This window comes from Camelus dromedarius, chromosome 15 (genome assembly GCF_036321535.1).
Source record: "Camelus dromedarius isolate mCamDro1 chromosome 15, mCamDro1.pat, whole genome shotgun sequence".
In the NCBI taxonomy this organism is placed as follows: Eukaryota; Metazoa; Chordata; class Mammalia; order Artiodactyla; family Camelidae; genus Camelus; species Camelus dromedarius.
The window spans coordinates 38,975,298-38,984,096 of record NC_087450.1 but is presented as its reverse complement, the minus strand read 5'-3'; positions in this window follow the sequence as shown (position 1 = coordinate 38,984,096).

Sequence of the window (8,799 nt, the reverse complement as noted above, 5' to 3'; positions counted from 1 at the left end):
CTGGGACTTCTGTAGCTACATTTTAATGCACCCTTAGTTGCAATATTTCTGTGGCAAATATTCCAGAAATTTTACCTAGCTCGTAGGGACCTGCCTTAGCAGGGACACACACACTGCTTGACTTCATTCACTTATTCACATAAGAGATATAGTGTGCCCGGCACTTTGTGTGCTGGGGACAAACAGGGAACAAAATAGACATAAATTCTTGCTCTGTTGGTGCCTATATTCTAAAATAAGCTTATCTTCTCTTTTATGCGATACCTCTTCCCCATCTTATATTGCCAAGTAAAGAAAGGCTGCGTGAAAAGTTACTGCACCAATCAGCTTCAATATTTTTTATCTTTTTTCTTTTCTACTACTTTCTTTTCCTTTCTTTACTTATCTTTCTTATACTCTTTTCTATTCCTAATTTTGCTTCTTAAAATGTGGTATGAGGTCTGTACGCAACCCTACTTTGTTGCTGAGGATCAGAAGTGATGGTGGAAAGCAGCAGTCCAACAACTAATGATGATAAGTGTGGAGTCAGGGCACCTGGCTTTGAACTCTAGCTTTATCACTTAGAGCTACTAGTTGTGGGACTTCAGACAAATTCCTTAACTTCTTGATGCTTCAGTTTTCTTGTCTATGTAATAAAGCCAACAGTAAGATTTACTTTGGAAGGTTGCAGTAAGGATTAAATAAGTGATAAAAAGGTTGATAAGTATCAGCCTTAAAATGTAAAATATGCCCAACAATCCCTATACTCACATTTAATCCTTACAGCCAATCCTAAATAAATGATGTGCCCTTTAAGGTATAGCTGTAATAATACTGGTAATAATAATAAGGACTATTTGCTGAAACTTTCTTTGATTTTTTAATGGACATTGTAAAAGTAACCCACACTCACAAAGTTGTGAAGACATAAACATGAAAGGAAAAATCACATGAGGTATTACAAGTCAATCCATAATTTGAACTCAGGTAATTCTGACTTCAACACTTTTCTTCTTGTGCTACCTCCTTTGAAAAAGCATTTGAATCTCTATTCATCCAAATAACTGAATCCAACCTAATCCTCTTGGGAAAATGCAAAGGCTTTGAGAACTTTGAACTAAGTGTCATTACCCTGGCACTCTTATGACAAAAGGCTTTTATAAAAACAAAAGTGCAGTTTAGAAAATGGCATTATGACATTACGGGACATAAAAATAAAGCAGACTTGAGCCCTTTGAGGAGAACCCTCTGCCCTCAAAGAAGAGTTTAATATGTTGCTCTCACAGAAAAATAATCCTTATGGAAAGGGCAAGACCGATCACCTAAGAGAAACCTCACACTTGATATGATGTTGAGCCACCAGCTCAAGGACTGAGAGAGAGCAAAAATTTATGAATGGGGTCATGCAGATGAGAGATGCTGTCAGAAGGGTAGCTGGCTGAAAACACCCTCTGCCATGTGAACACTAATTATAGCAATAGTACGCACATATAACATGCTCACTCTATGAGGCTCGGTGTGCAGAATGCTTTACATTCTGTCACATTCAGTTCTCACACTAATAACAGGTTCTATTGTTATTCTGATTCTCAAAAGGATAGTGAAACTCAGGGAGTTTAGGAAATGTGACCAAGATAATGAAATTAGTAAGTAGAACTGCCAAAAAAACTAGGTAATAAGTTCTTGAAAAACAAGGTACTAAATAGAATTAAACAAAATGAATCATTTTCTTTTTCAATTAACATGATCACTCTTCAAGGAAGAAAGTATATTCTGCCACAGATTTTAACACAGATCATTTATCAATTTAATTATTCACTTATAATTATGCATGGATGCATTTAGCCAATGTTTTCAAGCAGCCTATTAAGTACAAAGCACTTTGCTTGGTATTGTAGGAGGTTGGGTTTTATAACACCCAAAAGTATAAGTTTACAATAGAAGATGCTCCTAACAATCCCACAACCTGCATTGTCTACACCAGGAGTGAGCCTTGACCATCACAACAGCGTCTACAAGCACTTGGTATCATGTGGAGCTAGATTCACACATTCTGATCCTACCTTACTGCACAGCTTAACCTGCCTCGGCCCACCTCTCACAGGATAAAACAGCCTTATGCTCTCTCTCTGATGTTAATGAGTTATACTAAGATTATCAGTTTTCTGATTCCATGCCATGATGTTTGAGAAAATGCTGAAAAGTTTAAGAAAATGTTGTTACCTACTAACTACAGGGTGATTTTGCAAGATACAGAGACCAAGGGAAGAAAAGAAAACTGAATTAACATTGGGCAGGGGGACAGTGGAGCTGAAATCCCATTCCAACAAAATTTCAGCCAACCCTATGGTAAGCTCCAGTACTGAGATGGTCCTTCAGTTATCTTCAGTTGGGGCAAGGGAATCCCCATGGATGCCAGTTGCTCTTGGAAGGACCTTGGGTGAAACAATTTTCTTTCTCACCCAGTCTTCCAAGGAAACTCTCAAGGAGGGATGACAACTAACAGCCATCTTTTTCAGTAGCTCTCAGGAACTGGTACAATAAATTCTTAAATTACAAAAGGAGATCAAGGCAGTGCACCATAACCACCACAACCGTTCACACCTTGTGCCCCTTGGATACATTTCTTTGTATATGTTCTGGGAACAGATCCTTTAGGATTTCAGTGGGCTACTCTTCTTGGGGGAAATATAGAAGGGGAAATTAGTGGGAGGAACTGCAGCCTCTGTCACTGTTGGTCTTGGGGCTACAGCTAATATCATTGTTTCTCTTTTCCATTTATATTCCCCTCACCTTCATCTCACATGAAGGCTGATCTCACTGAGTTGTCTGGTGGTGTGATCTGGACCCACATCCCTATCGGTTCAAGTCCCAGTTCACCATCCTTTCCTCAGGGCAGGTTTGTTGTATTTCTTTCACTGTCAGAATTAGTACCCAGAGATGCCCAAGTGGATGCCAAAAGTAATCTTCCCTGCAGCCATTCAGTAACAGTGCCTTATCTCCCCACAGTGATGAGGGTCAATTACTGCTACCAGCAATGGTGGCTCTAGCCTTGTCCGCTGCTCCCTTAAGCAGTAAAAATTCAACACGCCAAGGCAGCAACTGTAGCTTATGGTTGAATGGAACTCTAGCTGTGTTCCCTGGCAAAACTCTTTCTGAGAACCTGCACTTCCATATAATATATAGGCTCATAGCCTAGAATTTCAGGACAGGAAGTACAAATTCCTTAACTGGGTCACTGGGAGTGATGGTAGCTGGTTCCTGTGGATCTATGTATTCCGTTTAAAAAGATTTTTAGGTAGACCAATAAACACTTAGGAATAAATTTAACCAAGGAGAAAAAAAGATCTATTCACTGAAAATTGTAAGACATTGGCAAAAGAAATGGGGGAAAATACAAATAAATGAAAACATATTTAGTATTCATGGGTCAGAAGAATTAATATTGTTTAAATGGCCATACTACCCAAAGCCACCTATAGATTCAATGCAATCCCTATCAAAATTCCAATGGCATTTTTCACAGACATAGATAAAACCAACCCAAAATTTGGATAGAACCTCAAAAGAACTCAATAGCTAATGCAATCTTGAGAAAGAAAGGGGGAAAAAAGCTTAAGTCATCACATTTCCTGATTTCAAACTATATTACAAAGCTATAGTAAATAGTACAGTATAGTACTGGTATAGAAAGAGACACATAGACAAACAAGAAAGAATGCAGAGCCCAGAAGTAAACTCATACATAAACAGTCAATATTTGACAAGGGTGCTGATAATTACACAATGGAGAAAGAAAAGTCTCTTCAATAAATGCTGTTAAGAAAACTGGAAATTCACATGCGAAAGAATATTGGAACCCTATTTTACACCACTCACAAAAATTAACTTGAAATGGATTAAATACTTAAGTGTAAGATACGAAACTAGAAAACCCCTTGAAGAAAACATAGGGGAAAAGTTATTTGACATTGTTCTTGGCAAAGATTTTGTTGGATATAAGCCAAAAGCAAAAACAACAAAACCAAAAATGTTTAAACAAGTGGAACTACATCAAACTAAAAATTTCCTCACAGTAAATTTAAAAAAGGAACAAAATGAAAAAGCAACCTACTTAATGTGAGAAAATATTTGTAAATTATATACCTGATAAGGGGTTAATATCCAAAATATACAAGGAACTGATACAACTCAGTGGAAAAAAAAGTATTATTTAAAAATGGGCAGAGAACCTGAACAGACATTTTTCAAAAAAAAGACATACAAATGGCCAACAGGTACATGAGAACATGCCTATCACCACTAATCATTAGAGAAATGCATATCAAAAACACAATGAGATATCATTTCACACCTGCTAGAATGACTATTATCAAAAAGACAAGCCATGGCAAGTGTTCACAAGGATGTGGAGAAAAAAACTTCTGTGAATGTTAAATGGTGCAGCTACCATGTAAAACAGCCTGAAAATTCCTCAAAAAAAAAAACAAAAAAAAAAAACCAGAACTACTGTATAATCTAGAGATCCCACTTCTGGTTATATACGTGAAGGAAATGAAATCACTGTCTCAAAAAGATATTTTCACCCTCATGTTCACTGCAGCATTATTCACAATACCCAAGACATGAAAATAACCGAAGTGTTCATCAACAGATAGATAAAGAAAATGTGGAATATTTATGTATTGGAATATTACTCAGCTGCAAAAAGGAAGGAAATCTGCCATTTGCGACATGGATGGACCTTGAGGGCATAATGCTAAGTGAAATAAGTAAACCAGAGAAAGACAAATACTGTATGATCTTACTTATATGTGGAAATAGATCTACAAAAAAGCCAAACTCATAGAAGCAGATAATAGAATGGTGGTGGCTAGGGGCCAGAGTTGGGGAAATGGGGAGATGCTGGTCAAAAGGTACTCTCTACTATGTATTAACATGTGATATGATGATCTTCAAGCTCTACGTCCACTCTTAGGTGTCCATTCACATGTCTCTAATGCAGACCCTCTTGTCCTCAATCTTGTAACATTTCTTCTTACACAATCTTGATCATGGTAATCATTCCATTATATTCTAACCTTGGAACATTTTCTTTCCACATAAAACTAATGACCAAATGTACCAACAAAAACTCTGCTCATTTGAGGATTTCTCCTCACCACTCTCTTTCCAGGCTACACCTGAGAGAGGCTTTAATGAGGCCTCCATCCATTTTTGGTTTGTACCAGAACTGGTCCATTTGTGAACCATGCTCAGACTTTTCACTGCCTCTATGAGACTGCAGTCAAGGATCACTCATATGACAATACGAGCTGTGGAAGAGACACTGGTGGAACTCTGGGTATCTGCTTGTGTGGCTTGCTTCTTTGTACTCCTACTTGACCCCAGAATTATCACTTCCATTACAAAATGGGTTGCTGTTGACCCACTCAACATTATTACTTGGTGAGTCTGAGAGAACCAAGTTTATCTCAGTTATGCCTGCATGGTTATTTGGTACCCCACGACCAATTGCTCTCTCTCTATTGGGACACAGGAACTTAAACAGAAGCCGTTTATCAAAAGGCATATAATATTACACAGTATATGACATGGTTTTGCTCCAAAACCTTAGGGGTCTGTGTAGTGGTCCGCCCACTAAGGCAAGCCATAAACCCCACATGGCATCTTTTCCCCATAATGATCCAACTAATTGCTTCTGTTTGTTCAGGTGTCCAATCACCTCCACTGCTATTGGTTATTGCAGTTCTATAATAGCCTCTCCTACTTTTGTTTCCTGACTTACAGAACAGAGTCACCACTGAACATCTCAGTGATGATGCTGCCCCTCTCACCAACACATTCCTATTGCTCTCGTAAATGGCACAGTCTCAGGTACCTTATATGGAACATTTAGTGGATTTTCTTGGCATAATTATTGTATGTGTTCTGTAATATCCATTTATCTGAGCCTTTTATTTCTTCCTTATATCATCCTCTATGGAATATATGGCACTTCTGCCTTACTTAAGTCAATTCCTTTCCCATGTATTTTGGAGCCATGCTAGAAGCTTGTTCCCTCAGTTTTCTTATCTCTCTGTATCCTTTTGTGAAAGCCCCCAAAATGTGAGATTGACAACAAGTCATCATGATCAGAAATTTTATATACAATCCAGGATGAAAGGAGTATGTGGAGATATAGAATACTGAGATTATTATGTGACAATTATTGCAAAAGATACAACATTATCATGGGGACTATTTCATTAATTCAAATAATTGGTTTGACAAATTTCTATTACAACATTTCCATCTGGTTTTTCCCTCATTGAAGACAATACGTTTAACAATTTTAACTTACTCTTGGAAATTACTTGTAAGGTGTCGATAGCATAGTTAATGCCCACTGAGACCCTGACTTATTTTATTGCCAACATAGATAAATTTTCAGTGTCACTTTCCTTTTCAAAAAATAAAATGGTCCTTATGGTTGTGAGAATATGTCTCAGGAATAATCTATCACTCTAGCTAAATTCTGCTCTACTCAGGTTAAATTCACTCAGGTTAAATTCTACTTTACTTTTTTTCTTTTATGTTTTAAGCTCATCAAGAAAGAATAATTCTAGTTTACCTGTTAAAGATCAAAGTGTTATGTCCCATCTCCTCTGTAAGCAAATGTCTTATATGGCATTATTTTCTCATTCTCACTAATTCTGATTTACTCTAAGAATAAAAGGCCATTGTTTCTTTTCGTATTTGCTTACTTATCATCATCAGATTAGCTCATGTATTTTGCAATTATTCTCGTGTGGTAAATAAGCAAAACAAAGAAGAAAAATACTCAGAGGTTTTAATGAAAACTCTTTAAAGGTTTGCTTTAAAATGACGACATATAACCTTCCATGGGTTAACACATGACTACAACCTAGTTTATGGCATTGTTAAGGGTGAACATTAATATAAACACACTGCGGATTTACAGATTTCTAATATCCACTGTTTGTAATGTTAAAAGGTAATTGTTTTTCCATTTTAAATAACGATATCAATGATACCTTATTAAAATCTTTAACCCTATGAACAATAGATATTCTTAATTTTGTAACTGAAGTAAATTGACTTTTTCAAACACAAGGCTCCACTGTTTTTGCTTTGGTTTTGTTTTTTTTTAGTTTTTACTCTGAAGGCTTTTAAAAATCAAATTCAAGAAGTTAAGTGATTAACTACTGTTTGCTTCCAGCATCCATCCTCCCCTAGAAAGGGTAACCATCCACCAAAACCATCCCTTACCGGTTCCTTTTCCCTCAGCCCATTAGTGATTTTCTTCATGAATAGGCTCTGATAGATTTAAATAAATCACAGAAACCAGTCCCCTTAGCCAAAGTATTTAGTTCAAGAATGGGTAGGCAACTCAATCAGGGCCAATGAGATACACAGGCAAGGTTTGCTCAGGCTTCCAGAAAATAAATTTTTTTTCCTCATCTGCAGCTGGTATTTGTAAGAAGTAAGACTCCACCCAACTGCATCCTTCTTGCAATATCAAATGGAATTGACCTAAAAATGCCAGCAACTCACTGAGGAAAGCAGAGACAACAGACTCAGAGATTCTGATCCTAATGACTATATTTAACCATCTGAATTAAACCATTTTGGGAGCTCACTTAATCCTAGACAGTCAGTTATGTGACCCAATAAATTCCCCTTTCTATTTAGCTAGGCTCAGTTAAATTTTTGGCCAGAAGCCGCGTGAATACTAATGGAAACCTGAAAGAAATCTGTCATTGATCCAATGCACAACTACTGTAGAATTAGATCTTCATTACAAATAGACAAATGGGAAATTCCAAACACGATATTCTTTTTATCTTTTCTGGAATGTTTATATATCACTGGTACCTCTTCATTAGGTATGATGTGAATAAAAATATGTACAAAGCAAGTTAAATGTGGAGTCATTAGGGAAAATATAATCTTCAAAAGTGAAATTACCTTGTCAAATTCACCCAAATCCAGGTTCTAGTTCTCAGTCTTGAATATCTAGAAAATAAAATAAAACCTATCAGCATATCCCAAAATAATCAGTCTTTCAATGAGCTTCAACATCAGACAAATTCACACAAGCCTAGTATACGAAATCTAATACCAATTTTGTAATGAATAACTCCATTCATCTAACTGCCAGATGGCTAAGTTCTCTGCTCAGGGCATCTATTCCCCAATATTAACACAACTATAATGCCAAAAGAGTACTCATTCTTGTTTTTGCAGGAGGTTTTTGTTCTTTTGGGGGGGAGGGGTTGGTTTTTTTTTTTTTTTTTTTGGAGAGCATGGAAATGAAGCCAAGAGATGGCATAATCTTCAATGGTTCTCAACCAAAGGCAGTATTTCCTCCTGAAATTATTTAAACTTAACTGTGACTGGTAGTGTTTATGGGGTATGACTGGCGCTTAGTGACCAGGGTTTAGGATGCTGCTCACTGAGAAACACTTAGGTCTGTCCTGAATGAAATATCAACAAATACCAAGACTGTAGTAAGGCCTGTCGGATTGCGTAAATTCCAAGATCAGTGTCCTTTTTTCCTTATAATGCTTGCCCAAGAGACAATGACTATCCACAGAATGAGGACCCTTAACATACAGCTTGTGGTCTCTAAATATCACTTTATATTAACAGAGACTAGAGGTCCTAAGAGAACTGGCTGATTTCATGTCTGGCGCAGGAAATGAATAAGATCAACCTTGACTGTCTTGTGCCCAGAAAGCAAGAAAGCTATCAAAGACTAAATAACTCATGCCAAAGACTCAGAAGAGCCAAACTAACAGAGCTTTCACTGGCCTA